Source organism: Gymnoscopelus microlampas (genome assembly GCF_963454915.1).
Source record: "Gymnoscopelus microlampas genome assembly, chromosome: 21".
NCBI lineage: Eukaryota > Metazoa > Chordata > Actinopteri > Myctophiformes > Myctophidae > Gymnoscopelus > Gymnoscopelus microlampas.
In genome coordinates this window covers 35022834-35038293 of record NC_139958.1, presented here as the reverse complement: position 1 = coordinate 35038293, position 15460 = coordinate 35022834, and the positions used below count along the sequence as shown (strand labels likewise).

The window sequence follows — 15460 nt, the reverse complement described above, 5'->3', positions numbered from 1 at the left end:
AATTTTGATATTTGTTTTTACCTTACTGGAGTAATTCCAATCTTCAATACTTTTACTTCTACTCCACAAACATCTCAGACAAATATTGTACTTTTTACTCCACTACAATTATTTGAAAACTGTTACTAGTTACTTTGAAGATTTTGAACATTATTACAATACATACATGAACCACTTCAACCCTATATATACTTTGGCTATTTGAAAATAGCCCTGGCCCATCTAGAAATGCTATTTTCAAAAGATTTTAATACATGACGAACCTGTGAAATGGGACATACTGCATAATGAGTACTTTTACTCAAGTATATTTTGATGCCAATACTTTTGTACTCTCAAGTACATTTTGAACACCAGACTTGTACTTGTAACAGAGTATTTCTACATTGTGGTGTTGATACTTTTACTTAGAGTAAAACACTTCTTCCCCCACTGTTAATCCGGGCACACAGACAATCCCTCAAAAAACCCACAGGCAATTTCAACGTTGTAGAGAAGATGCAGACTGCAGTATGTACCGTAGGTGTCTAGTGAACACAAGGACACAGCAGCATGCACTAACAGGAACAAACATGGGTGCTCCTTGGTCCCTAGCCAACTCTTCACACCCACAGAGATGCACGGTGTAGAATAATGGCAGCATATGATATTCTGCTGCTTAGAAATTAGTAAATGAAAATGACTCATCTACTGTATTGCTGTATTCGCACTGACAGCTACAAAGATACTAATCTAGATTTCAATCGAAGCCAGTGACATGAAGATCTGTGTTGATTTCGTCGACTAAAACTATGACAAAAAAAATCCGTCGACTACCTTTTTTCACTGACGAAAACGAAATAAAAACGAAATAAAAACTAAGCTATGATGACTAAAACTAAGACTAAATGTATTGACAATTTCGTCAACAAATAAAAACGAGACTACAATGTTAGTGAGGGACTAGTGGAGAGGAGATCCAGTAGAACTAAAAGACGAGTCATTTTATGTTTGGTTGCGCTCGGGTGTTGCGCTCTGAAAATAGCAGATCTACAAGCTGACGCGTTGTGAGCTTGTAGATCGGCTATTTTCAGCATGTGTGTGTAAAATCAGCCATTACGACGCCAAAAAGGCACCGCCAAGATACATTTTAGTCGTCTAAATCAACTGTAGTTTTATATATCTTATATATCTTATGATATTTAGTCGACTAAAACTAGACTAACAGTAAAACATTTCAGATGACTAAAATATGACTAAAACTTAATGGAATTTGATTCAAAAGACTATGACTAAAACTAAATCAAAATTTGCTGTCAAAATCAACACTACTGATGAAGATACAAAGATACATTTGACATTTCTAGCTGCTACAACAGCTACTGTACAGGTACAAATAAGTTGAGCTGGCTTCAACTTCAGACACAAAGCTACAGTATTATGCTGTGTAGCTTTATATCTTTTGCATCTGCCAGTGTGAACGCATATATGTCATTGAAAGAATGAGAGTAAAGAAAAGGCTGCACACTCGTAGCCACGATTTAGGATTTATTTGAATGAGAAACCAACGTTTCGACCTAGCAAGGTCTTCTTCGGGGAATTCATTGAAAGAATGAACCAAAGATCTATTTCTGATTTAAAGAGGGTATTGTCCTTCTATCTTCTACTCTGGCTTTTGTGTGTGCACCCGAGTCAGTTTGTAAGCTGCTTGATTCAATATTTCAATTTGATGTTCATTTGATCAGACACGACACCATCCCCCATACGTAAGCCCATTCAACTTAGACTAATTGAAAACACATGTGCCTGGTTCTAGTGACTGATATTGTCCTTCTTCTTTTATGTCTAATGTTAGAAAATGAAAAAATAAAAATCAATAAAGATACATTTATTTTTTGAAAAAGTAATAGAAAAACGTCCCCTCATGCATTATAAGGACAATATGAGTCACCAGAGACCAGTGTTTTAAATCTAACCACAGTGGCCATTCTACTGTTGCGCCCCATGTCTAATTCCTGGGCTACTCCCCTGTTAGGTTCCATTGTGGTACCCTTCCATGTGGCATTTGAGACTGTCAAAGGAGAGGGGAGGAGAGAGGAGTATAGATAGAGAGATATGAAAAGGTCAAGAAAGATAGAGACTCAACTGAATCAAATATTTGCCTGTGAAAGAAGTCAATATTAAACTGTGTGTGTGTGTGTGTGTGTGTGTGTGTGTGTGTGTGTGTGTGTGTGTGTGTGTGTGTGTGTGTGTGTGTGTGTGTGCGCGCGTGTGTGTGTGTTTGTGTGTGTGTGTACGCACACCCGTACCCACGTGCGTACGCAATTGAGTAGAGGAAATTCCTGCACCTGTGGCCCTTCCGTCAACACATGACAGGTAACACACACACACACACACACACACACACACACACACACACACACACACACACACACACACACACACACACACACACTCACTCTAAACCAGACAGGAATTTCTGGTCTCTCTCCGTAGACAGGTGCTCATTAAGTTTTTGTCTCTTCTGTCCTCCTTTAGCTGAGGTTAGAGAGACAGATCAAATATCTCCTTGTAGGACCTTCCTGTTCCTCTGGCTCTGTCTCCCACGGGAACACAAAAGACTCAGATGAGCCACTGATCTTTTCCTTTGTGTTTAGTTCTACTTGTCACATTAGTGACATAATAATAATACTAATAATAATAATAACCCATTAAGACCTGAGGCAGATTCAATGCCGTCTAAATCGGTAGTTCTCACACTTTCAAGATTTTTCAAAAATGTTCAAAAATACGTGCCGCGCTGAGAGCTTGTATATCTGCTATTTTTGAATAGCCAAACATTTTTAAATGACATGAAATTCTTTCCCGGTTTTAATGGGATAAACAACATTTGCACAGCACAAAAACAGAGTCACAAAGCACTTCACACTGCATCAAACACACAAAACAAAGGAAACATTATGCGAGAAACATAACAAAAGAGCATAATACTGTTAATCGGGTAGTAAAACTACGGGTGTGGATTCAGCACAGCTCTATTTGAGGTATAAGCATGTAAATGTGTAGTTCAGTGCAGGCAGAACAATGTCTGGCGGTTTCGGTGGTCACTCGCTGCTCTTTGCTCCTTCAGATTCAGCATTTCATTTGCATTTCTTTTGATGACACAGCACAGTATCAGATATATGCCCCCCCCCGTATTATAACATGACAAAGTGTCTGGCTGATCTGCAGTGGTGCTGAACACAGCAAATCTGCGACAAAACAATCCGCCCTCCCTTCATGTTCCATGTCCCAACTATTCATGTGGGTTTTACTGCTTTGTGTTGTTACGAGCACATTGTTCCCATCTCACGGGGTTATTTGATATTTCACGCCAAAACATTGTGAAACCACGTCAAGTTGTGGTCTCCTGCGGTGGCCAATAATATGACAATAATACGACAATGGGGCAATATGTTTAATTTGACGAACGAGGGGTGTGATTCTAATTGGTATTTATTATTAGGAAGGCTTCTCTCCTTATACTGGCACTGCTTGCATGTTTTTTTTTTGGAACGAAAATATTTGACATAGCTACTAGCTGCCAAAAGCAATACAGACTCAAGTGTGTGTTTATCTTTTGAGACAGAAAGATTAGATCACATTCAACTTGGCTTCCCTATTACGAGCATGTCAGTAAAAATTAATAAGTACAAAAATCCTCCACAAATAGTGAAGATAGCTGATCTACAAGCTCCCAACTTGTCACGAGGTTGAACATGGTTAAACTTGGGAACTCAATAAATCTTACTGACATGTTTGAGAGAACAGGTTTGTACAACACAACACAACACAACATGTTCCAGGTGCAGTCACACAATCACACAGCGACATCATATACTGTACTGTGTAAATAATAGTAACCCTACAGTATGTGTTTTAACTATGTCGGTATCTGTACTCTATTGTTTACCTCTACATAGGCGTATTTCAGCAACAAAATGCATGCCGTAATCGCAATATTCTGTAGGTAACCCTCTCCAAATGATCAATGCCCCGATCCTCAATAAGTCATTTTTAACTCATCTGCAAACAGGATTGTTAATCATCACTTTTTAATGTAGAGTCACATAATTGGTGACTTCCATCCGGTATAGTCGGTATCTAAGTGAATGAGCTCTAATCATCCTAATGGACCAGCTGTAAGGTGAGATCTGCGATAACCAGGTTCATCTGTATTTATTACATGGCCATCTAGATTATTAAAACGTGCGTGTGTGCGTGCATGCGTGGTGTGTGTGCTTGTGTGTGTGTGTGTGTGTGTGTGTGTGTGTGTGTGTGTGTGTGTGTGTGTGTGTGTGTGTGTGTGTGTGTGTGTGTGTGTGTGTGTGTGCGCGTGCGCGTGCGTGTGCGTGTGTGCGCGTGCGCGTGGTGTGTGTGTGTGTGTGCGATCGACCATCAGAAGTATGATGTTTCAGACAGCCAGACGTGACCCTGTTACATTATAGATGGGAATGGGAACGAATGGGTGTGGTGTCTATCAAGAAGTCTCTTTGTTACTCTTCAGTGTGTTGCATCTCGGTGGCTGAATGCATTTTTATGATCTATGGGTTCTATGGTGTTTACCAGACTGGTGATAACCTTTACAGACCTTAGGTCAGTGGTTCTCTCAAACATGTGCATGTCAAGGACCCCCCCGCCCCCCCCCCAAATTGATACATGCTAGGCTGTGGACCCCCATTTGAAAGGAGCTTGTGCCAGGGGCCGCCATTAAGAGAAGATTTTAGTTTAGTACAGCACAGTTAAGATTTAGTACAGTCCCTGTTTTAGACTGTGGGCATTGGGTCATTATAGGCGAAAATTGCATCAAATTGTAAAAAAATCTAGCTAAAAATGTATCACAATGCTTGAAAGTGTGCAATAATTGTGAGCTTGTAGATGTGATATACTATTTAATAGTTTCACTATTTATCGTACGACAAAGTATTATAGGGCTTAAGTGGTTAAACTGTTTTGCTGGGGACCGCCTGGAACCCCCTCAAGGAGCCCTGGGGTCCCCCCACCCCTCTTTGAGAAGCGCTGCCTTAGGCAACTCCAAACAATTATTACACCATGCATATATTATTCTCTTTTATATCCCTTTCAGTCTCTAGTTGTCCTCCTCTCCTCGAATGATTTTTTTTTATTGATTTAAAAAATAGTGAAGATCTGCTAACTCTCCCCTCCCCTCTCCTCTCCCCCTACCCTCCTCCCCTTTTCATATCCCTTTTCATATGATATCTCTCTATCTATACTCCTCTCCTCTCCTCTCATGCGGTTAATTTGTAAAATGGCGAGGCAGGTGTTTCGGTACCAAAGAGGTTAATGTGCCTTTCTATAGTCCTCTGAGACACCACTTACGTGTCAATAAAAAACGATTTAAATGTGATTAAGGCTCTTCAGTCTACACACATGCACACGCATGCACGCACGCTCACACACACATATAGAGTAAGTAATACATCGCAATATTCCTTCCACATCAATTGGTTTTGAATAGCTGTGTGGATAGTACACACCTGCGTACTTTGATGCAATGATGTGAGAGGAATTAGAAATGAAATGCCGTAGGCCTCAACCCCTGTGTCTGAGTCAAAGTATAGATACTCATCTACGTGAATGCTCAGTCAGTTTGAACTTTCCTTTGGTACATTTCCATTTTAATACCAATGCAATGCTGTATTGAAATGTAGACATTTTCCAAAACATTTCCAAAAATGTTCACAGCATGTCACAACGAGCTTGTAGATCTGCCATTTTCTCTATTTTTGACATAGAGCTTAAGTGGTTAATTCTTAATTTACTTTAGTACGTTTGGAGTCAAAAGCGCAATATTTGTTTTTGTCATAAGCTTACCACATTGGTTTTCAAATACGCAAGTAAAGTACAGATACTCAAAACAATGTAGAATAGTAACCCATTAAGACCTGGAACGCATCTGTGTCACTTTAGATTTCTCTGGCTATTCAAAAATAGCAGATCTACAAGCTCATAGCGCGGCACCGAGTGCCGCGCTATGAGCTTGTAGATCTGCTATTTTTGAAAAATCTTTTTTCCAAAAACTGTTGGGATTTAGATTTTTTTAAAGAATCGCCTCAGGTCTTAATGGGGTAATCAACTAAATGTACTTTGTTACGGTCCACCACTGCATTCAGCAGACGTTTTTATCCAGAGAGACTTACTACTAAGTGCAAGATGGGGATGGGAGTATAGGAGGCATGAACCCTAGTCCACCAACAACAGGCTCCGTTGTAAAGTAAATAGAGTGGCTGGAAAACAATGGTTGCCAACTCAACAAGGTAACTACGCGTCTACGTGTATCTAAATGGCATGCTTAGCATCTGTCCACAAGTAAACAACATACCTAGCCTCTATCTAAATAAAATAACTAGCATCTGTCTAACTAGTCAACAAGCTGAAAGCATAGAGGCAAAGATAATAGGTGGTTGTGAGAGCCAGTGTGCTGCAGTGAAGTCCATGTGTGCTCTGGCTGCTCTTTAGGATTGAACTCAGTTACAAGAATGTAGTTCCTATGCCTTCTTACCATCAGATTATCTGTGCTTTCACTTGTCCCTTTCTCTATGACTATGAATTGCTTATTAAGTATGCATGATGTATTTCTGCTCCTGAATATTCAATTAACTTACAGTATCTAGGCAAGCAAACGGCCCTTGGATATTGTCTTCTGGTTTTTACCTTGGGTTAAGCCCTGCCCCTTTCGCGACCTCCAGGTAATGGGGGTCACCCGTAGAGTTAAAAATAAGGGGGTCACCCAGATTGTGAGGGTTCATCCTCCAGGAAGCATGAATGCGCTCAGCCAGTTTCATGGCAATCCAGTTTGAAATATTTTGACAGTGGGAGGTTTTGCCTTTCAAAGGCCCTAGAGGAAAGGTCATGGGGTCACCAACATCAGTAAGGGTCATCCTCTGGGGAGCATGAAGTGGAGAGTAATGGAAATCCAGTCAGTGGTTTTCAAGATATCTTGTTTGGGACCAAATAGTTTGAGCGGCCAACCCCGCTACCTTTCGAGACCCGTCCGAAACAGGGCTGAAAACACGACAGCCTACCAAAGTGAATGACCTCAGTTTTGGCACAATGCCAAATAACACGGCCGCACACAATATTGAATATTGAAAAAATCTTTAAAAAAAATCTTTAAAGAAATCTTTAAAATGTTTTTCTTTTCTTTATTTACTTTATTAATGTTTTGTTTATGGCATTTTCTTAGCCGAATGAAGCCTTAATGCTCAGATAAGTGTGTTTTGCCACTTAAACCCCATATGGTCCCTCAGGGCTCTATACTAGCCTCTTTTCTGTTTTCTGTTATTGTGAGGAAAGCTTTCGCAGAAAAATAGCCAATCGACAAACTCACAACTGTGAGAACTAGTGAGCTTGTCGACTTGCTATTTTCTGCGAAAGCTTTCCCCACAGTACAGACGCATGGGGTCGAAGTGGTTAAGTTCATTTCAAGGCCAGAGAAGTTTGCGCTTGTCAACAAAAGGCCCATAAACACCATAGGACAGGTCTGACTAAACCAGAGGATCATCTGGTATGGTTATGTGACTCAGACAAACGGAACAGGAGTCTGGAACCACCGGACTAACAGGTTTCTCTGCAACTTATCCTGACGCCTGGCTAAGCCTCGTGGAATTTTGATGTTGCGTTAAAAGTGGCTGAAATGGTATGAAATATTGTCGCCTCCAGGTATCAGTTGACATACCGTGGTTGTATACTGTTTCTGGGGGGGGAATGGCCAAAAGACTTTCATGTGAGTATCATAGACGGAGGTGACAAAGAGTATCATTTCACAATTTCTGAAAGCAGAGTGATGCCGTTTCAAAAGGTTCATATGTCTCCAATTTAATCACTGAAACCCTGTCATACAAGGTTTACAGTAAAATAATAGCTTCGGGCAGTTACCAGCTAGTTAGCTTACATTCCTTAGCATAGGAAACGTTTATGCTGGCGTCTAACTAGGCCAAATTAGTGTATAATACAGGTTCTCATAAGAAACAAAACTGTATATTTTGGCGACGCGGGGCCCCCAAAACACAACATTCTTCAGACATTCACAGCTTAGTGAACTGTAACACTGTTTCCACGGACCACTAATGGTTTATGCCATGGCATAATAACAAGTGGTCCATGGGGGAAATGTTTAAACCTTACGGTACCTTTGTCACTGTAAATGTATCACACATTAAATTGATTTACAGGCGTAGAGTGGAAGTTTGAAATGAAATCATGACTGTTAAGAGCTTGTTTGCGCGCGTTGTCACGCACCGAAAACAACCGATCTGCAAGCTCACAATCTACAAGCTCCCACGTTGTGAGTAGGCAGATCAACAATTGTCTGTGTGTCTGTGATATAGTTGTGGGGAGGCGCAGTAGGGTGGTCCTTGAGGATTGTACAATTATGCTAGCGGTCCAGAGTTCAGAAAGGGTTGAGAGACACTGAACTATAACTCTTGTGCCTTTGGTGTTTGACATGATATAGGGACGTGACGTTGACCTCCGGGAGAGAGACGAGCAGGAGGGGAGGAGGAGGTGAGTGTGTGTGTGTGTGTGTGTGTGTGTGTGTGTGTGTGTGTGTGTGTGTGTGTGTGTGTGTCTGTCTGTCTGTGTGTGTCTGGGAACCCAGTGTGATTCACACGCTATTCATCCCATACAGCTCTTATTCTATACCGAGCCTCAGGCTCTGGAGGCTGGAGCGAACTGAGAGAGAGCTTTGTTAGGAGATCTGAGCGTCTGTGTGCAGTGCATCTCTCTGTACGTACGTAAGCATGTGTGTGTGTGCGTGCGTGCGTGTGTGTCTGTGTGTGTGAGAGAGAGAGAGAGAGAGGGTCTGCAGGGACTCGACAGTGATGGGTTTCATTTGTCTCCCCCTGACTCATCCTTCAAGTGGTTTCTCTTTCGGTGCGGTCTTTACTGGTCTTTTGTCTTGCAGTGCTCAGCGTGGCTCACAACAGCACACTCTCAGTCAATCAGTCAGACTGGCAATCGGTCAAAACAAGGAGACACACACACCGGCGTGTTTTCAACATGTCCGCTGAACAGCACATAGGGCCAGTGGTGCATGCATGGGCCCCCCAGGGTGGCTGCCGGAGATGGGGGGTAGGCGAGGAAAATGAAAATATTGAAGATAAAATAAAATGAATAAATAGTTAATGAAGTTTGCCCCCCCCCCCCCCCCCACACACACACACACACACACACACACACATTTCTTGTACCGGTGTGAATGAGTGACAATGACCCCTCTTCATTCTTAATTCTTAAGGACTCTACATAAAGCATTGTAAAAAAATAAACATTACGATGTCGTTCTTCCTCTGTATCTCTCAGTCATCATGGTAATTAAGTGGGTGCAGCAGGTGACTAGAGGTTGTAATTATCCACTATACAGACCCAGCTGGAGGCCAATGAGGTGCTTAATTGTTTTGACACTGATTGAGGGGAGATGGAGAGGATAACCCAACGAGGTCATATTTTTTAACTGTTAGGTACTGGCAAGTCTGTCAATTTTATTGAATGCTCGTTTTTTTTGTTCATTCAATTCAAGGTGTCTGAAAGTCATTACGCACTGACTGCAAACGGCGTGTGTCAAAACAGCCCCACCCCCCAATTATTATCAAATAATTGGGGGGCAAATAATTGGGGCGGGGGGGTCCCGCACTCCCGGCGTTCCAATACGCCACTGTTCTATTTCCAGGGGTCGCCGCGAACTGAAAAAGGATTTTGTGCGTATTCTCAATTGGCGTTCTCTCTGCAGCATGACGCTTCCAGCTGGTGCTGTGGAGGCACTTGTGACTTCACTCACGTCAATACCACGTCGCTGACCTGTGCAGGCGGTCCGAATTGGCCTCAGTTATACATAATATGTATTACATAATATGTATAACTGAGGCCTATTTAGCATTTTGTTTTTTTTTACTAAATAAGTAACATTTTATGAAGTGGATCACTGTCACACTATTGGTCCTGAGTTAATTCTGTCTGACGAAAATCTCTGATTGATCCATGAGCACTAGCTAATTAACCAATGAGAGAGAGAGAGAGAGAGAGAGAGAGAGAGAGAGAGAGAGAGAGAGAGAGAGAGAGAGAGAGAGAGAGAGACCACCGCAGCTAATATAAACACAGAGATTGACAGGGAGGGCTGTCAGCCATTGACAGTAACGACAGTAGTAATCACATAGATCTTGTAAAGCAGCTGGGAGGCAGACAGGGGGAGCGAGGTTAACCCATTAAGACCTGAGGCCGATTCTACAAATGTCTTCTAAATCCCAACAGTTTTCTGAAACACTTTTGCTGCTATAATATCAGTGGTTCTCAAACCTTTTCATGTCAAGGACCCCCAAAATTATATGTATTTGGCCGCCGACCTCCCAGCTCAAAATATTTATTTCCAGGGACCCCAATGAAGCAAAGATTTGAGTTAAAAATCTTCGCTTTAAAAATATATATATTCAAAGATTTGCACAAATGTTCACGATTTTTCAAAAAATGGCAGATCTACAAGCTCATGTCGAGGCACTAGGTGCCAGCTGATTCTCTCATACCTCAGCTGATGAGAGCTCAACATGCAGTGGACACAGTCATAGTGCTCCACATTTTTACCACATGGTCAATATTCAGCACAGTCTCTCTGTGTGTGTCTGTGTGTGTGTGTGTGTGTGTGTGTGTGCGTGCGTGCGTGCGTGCGTGCATGCGTGCGTCTAGCTACCATGTTAAGATCATTTGAACACCTCATGAACTCACAGTGCCACGGTGTCATGGCCTTCTACTGTAATTGTCGACTAATGCATTTGCCAGATGTGTGTTTTTATGCGTGCGTGCGTGCGTGCGCGAGAGACAGAGAGAGAGAGAGGGAGCAGTATTGTAAGCCAAGGACAAACAGGTCGTTTCAGGGCCATTACAGTAAATGGGTCTGAGAGTGACAGATTAACACCTAATGATGCTCTGACTGTTAGCTGTCTGTCTGTCTTCTGTGTCTGTCTGTCTGTCTGTCTGTCTGTCTGTCTAATGATGAAGTGTCATGAATCATGACCCTGACTAAACTTAACTGCAAGATATTAAACATACATAAATAAAAGGAAAATAATACCGTCAACTAAAGATGCATTGTTCCTAATGGAAAAGGTGTAATAATCATAATCATAAATATAATTGTGTAACAGGCGACGTAGCAAAAGTCTCAAACAATCTTTCCACGGCTCAGTCCTGAAGGGTTTCTTTGTTGTAATAGATGTTATTGTGAGTAATCTGCGTAAACAAAGGTTGAACGGCGTAATAAACCCTTTAAATCTGCATCAACAAACAGTGGTTTTAATGGAGGGTGAAATGGAATGGATCAGTGACGATGTGCGTTTCATAATCCCAGAGAGCGGACCTGTGCAGACATGAACAGCCCCACGCAGGAACACACAGACATGAACAGCCCCACGCAGGAACACACAGACGTCGTCACGAGACACTGTCTAGGACGTTGGTTCTCAAAGTGGGGTCCGGGGACCCCCAGGGGTCCTTGAGGGAGTACCAGGGGGTCCCCAGCGAAATAAGCTCTATTCACAGCAGCCATATTATGAAGACATTCACAGGTGTTAGCAATGATACTAATGAAGGCTCTGTTCCATTCTGGTCAAACAGAGTCAGGGTGCTGATAGTGTGCATGTTGGCTCACTGGAAACACTCTGCTACACCAGTGGGTCTACAGTTGGGGTCCAGGGACCCTCATGGGCTTCCAAATGGCCTCTGTTTAACGCTGAGATTGTACAAATGGAACCAAATGAACCCTTACGGGGTTCATTTGGTTCCATTTGTACAATCTCAGAGTTATGGGGGTTGTGGAAACCACTGTGCTACACTAAATGGAACAGAGCCTTCATTAGTATCATTGCTAACACCTGTGAAGGAAGTGATAATATTGCTGTTGTGAATAGAGTCTATTAGTTAACATGGCGTCACAATCATTTTAACCGCTTAGCCTTGGCTATTCAAAAATAGCAGATCTACAAGCTCATAGCGCGGCACCGAGTGCCACGCTATGAGCTTATAGATCTGCTATTTTTGAAAAACCTTGAAAAAGTGTGCATAATCTTTGAATATTTATATTTTTTTAAAACAAAAATTAACTGATATCTTTGCTTCTGGCGGTCCCTGGCACAAAACATTTTCAAATGGTGGTCCGCGGCCAAATGTATAACAATTTTAGGGGTCCTTGGCATGAAAAAGGTTGAAAACCACTGGTCTAGGACACTGCTTTTCAAACCTTTTCATTTTAAGGTCCCCCCATCACTCTGAGAGTGTGCTAAATGGAACCAAATGGACCCGTAGTTCCGCACGGGTCCATTTTGGTTCCATTTTGTACACTCTCAGAGTTACAGACCCCCCCCCCCCCCCCAAGGACCCCTGAGAGGGCTTGAACCCCATTTTGAGAAACAATGAGGTCACTGGTTCTCAACGTGAGGTCCGGGGACCCCCGGGGGTCCTTGAGAGGCTTCCGGGGGGTCCCCAGTTAAATGATTGGGAGTTAGGAACCAAATGCGGGTCAAAGTGGGGGTCCTTCAAATTAAAAAGGTTCACTGGTCTAGGTGAGGAAGGCGACAGGGTGAACTTTGTGTGCGTGTGTGTGTGTGTGTGTGTGTGTGTGTGTGTGTGTGTGTGCGCGCGACTGTGCGTACATGCATGTTTGTTTGTGTGTGTGTGTGTGTGTGCTTGCGCACGTACGTACATGTGTGTGTGTGTGTGTGTGTGTGTGTGTGTGTGTGTGTGTGTGTGTGTGTGTGTGTGTACTTGTGTTTGTGTGAGGTGCGGCTCTGTCTTGCGTTATCACTTGCATTCCAAGCTACACCAACCCCTTTATTTAAACAAACGGCTCCCATGGCAACGTGGCTGGGAAAAAAAGGGCACTGAAACTGACACCCACCTCTCCCTTTTAAATACACTCCTAAACGTACACAAACACACACACACACACACACACACACACACACACACACACACACACACACACACACACACACACACACACACACACACACACGCACACACACACACACACACACACACGCACACACACCTACGCACGCACGCGCGCGCGCATACATCTTAACTTGTGCTGTACTGTGTGCCTCCCAGAGGCTTACAGTTACACAAGAGGGGGGGGGGGGTCGATGACCTTTGACCTGTGCAGATGAGAACGTTTTTGATGGTTGTTCAGGAAGCGGTTAACAGTCTGCTGGCGGCGCTTCCAACGAGAAGACAGATCAAGGGACAACTACAGCGCCACGAATCCCTGGTTCATCTTCCAAGAGACTAAGTCTCTTCCCAGTTTGATCCGTATCGCCAGTTGTTCATTTTCATGTCAATTTGAAGGACCCCCAAATTAATATATATATTTGGCTGCGGACTCCCATCAGAAAACAGTTTGTGCTAGGGAACCCCCAGATAAGATTTGTCTTCAAATGTTTCAAAATTGCATGATGCGTGTGTGTGTGTGTGTGTGTGTGTGTGTGTGTGTGTGTGTGTGTGTGTGTTTGTATTGCTATACTTGTGAGGACCAAGTATAGTAGAATTTGAAGAAATATACGTTGTGAGGACCGTTTTTCTGGTCCTCACAAGACAAATGGTTGTTTTATAGTAAATTGGAATTAGCGTTAAACATGATTCATACTTAGTTGCGCGCCAGTGTCATGCACCGAAAAATAGCTGATCTATAAGCTCACAACGCGTCGCAGCGCGACGCGTTGTGGGCTTGTAGATCTGCTGTTTTTCGGCTTTAGGCTTACGGTTAAAAATGGCAAAATGGCTATCCTAAAGTGTTGAAGTATAGTAATACAAACATGTGTGTGTGTGTGTGTGTGTGTGTGTGTGTGTGTGTTTGCGTGCGTGCGTGCGTGCGTGCGTGCGTGCGTGCGTGCGTGCGTGCGTGCGTGCGTGCGTGCGTGCGTGCGTGCGTGCGTGCGTGCGTGCGTGTACTTGGGCAGCATCCCAGTTTCCATGGTGACATAATCTGCAATTATCACGATCTTCCCTTTTCATTGTGTAAGCCCGTACAGAAAGATCCCTTGAAGTCATACACAGCAGCCAGCGAGGTGTTCCCAACATTCTGACATCTACTTTCCCTGCCCGTCTCCTTTTCCCATGTCAGCGGTGACTCATCATCATGGCCCTGCGGTGCCAGAGCCCCCGCCAGCACACACGCAGCAACCTAGAAAGTGTCAACAGCAGGAGAAGCAGCCAAGGCCAGAGGTGGAAGAAGCACTCTTCTTTTGCTTACTTACCGGTAACCACTTAAACCTATTAAGCCCGGGAAAAGCATCTGTCATTTTACATTTTAACCACTTGTCTTTAACCATTATTTTATACTTTGGCTATTCAAAAATAGCAGATATACAAGCTCGTAGCGCGGCACCGAGTGCCGAGCTTGTAGATCTGCTATTTTTTTTTGATAATTTGTGCAAATCTGTGTATATTTTTTAAAGCAAACATTTTAACTCAAATCTTTGCTTCTGGGGATTCTACAAATGTCTTCAAAATCCTAACAGTTTTTTTTTTTTTTTTTTTTAACTCATGTTTCTATATCAGTGGTTCAATTTGAGTTTGAGTTCGCTTTAAAAACATGTATTTATATATTCAAAGATTTGCACAAATGTGCCACGATTTTTCTAAACATTGCAGTTCTACAAGCTCATAGTGCCGCGCTGTGAGCTTGTAGAACTGCTATTTTTGAGTAGCCAAAGAAATCTTAAAATGACACAGATGCGATCCCGGTCTTAATGGGTTAAACCCTGGTTGAGCGGAGTCCCTCAGGGCTCTATACTAGTATCTTTTCGTTTTTTCTGAAAAACTAGTATCTTTTCGGTTTTACTGGCTTTACTGAAAATAGCCGATCGATCTGCTATTTTCTGTGAAAGCCTTCCCCACAATACGGATGCTGGGGTTTAAGTGGTCAAAGGACAACTTCACCCATTTTCAACCCTTCATTTAATAGGTCCTCACTAGCTCATCATAATATGGCACAATTTCTTTTCTACTCTGCTTATGTCTCATAGGAGAGCTCTGGACACTTCAGAAACCTGCCTACCAGTGACATCATCGTTTGGCAGGTTTCAGATTTCAAACCTGCCTAAGATTTAAGTTAGCTTGGATTCCCCATCGATGATGTCACTGGTAGGCGGGTTTCTGAACCGTCCACAGGCCTGCTATGAGACACAGACTGAGTAGACAAAAAATATATTATAATGAGCATCAGCGAGGACCAATTATATGAAGATACGTTGAAAATGGCTGAAGTCGTCCATTAAGCAAAAGTAGCCATACCACAATGTAGAAATACTTTGTTAAGTACAAGGCCTGTGTTCCAAATTTGACTTGGGTGAAAGTCCAAAAGTATTAGCATCAAACAATACTTGTGCAAAAAGTAAAACTAAACAACCTATAACCACTTAAAGAGGAAGACCAC

At 42.7% G+C, this 15460-nt stretch overlaps 1 protein-coding gene across 3 annotated transcripts in view; it reads left to right on the top strand.

The window, feature by feature from the left end:
* prag1 (PEAK1 related, kinase-activating pseudokinase 1) overlaps window positions 1-15460 on the top strand; it is a 77205-nt gene that overhangs the window by 24643 nt on the left and 37102 nt on the right. Inside the window, exons 3-4 of one of the 3 annotated variants that reach the window (XM_084046181.1) lie at window positions 8495-8544; window positions 14147-14247. The gene's annotated coding sequence lies outside the window, so the exon portion shown is untranslated. Of the gene's footprint in view, window positions 1-8494; window positions 8545-14139; window positions 14282-15460 lie in introns of those variants that run through there. The other 2 variants (XM_084046182.1, XM_084046183.1) reach the window with 2 other exon arrangements.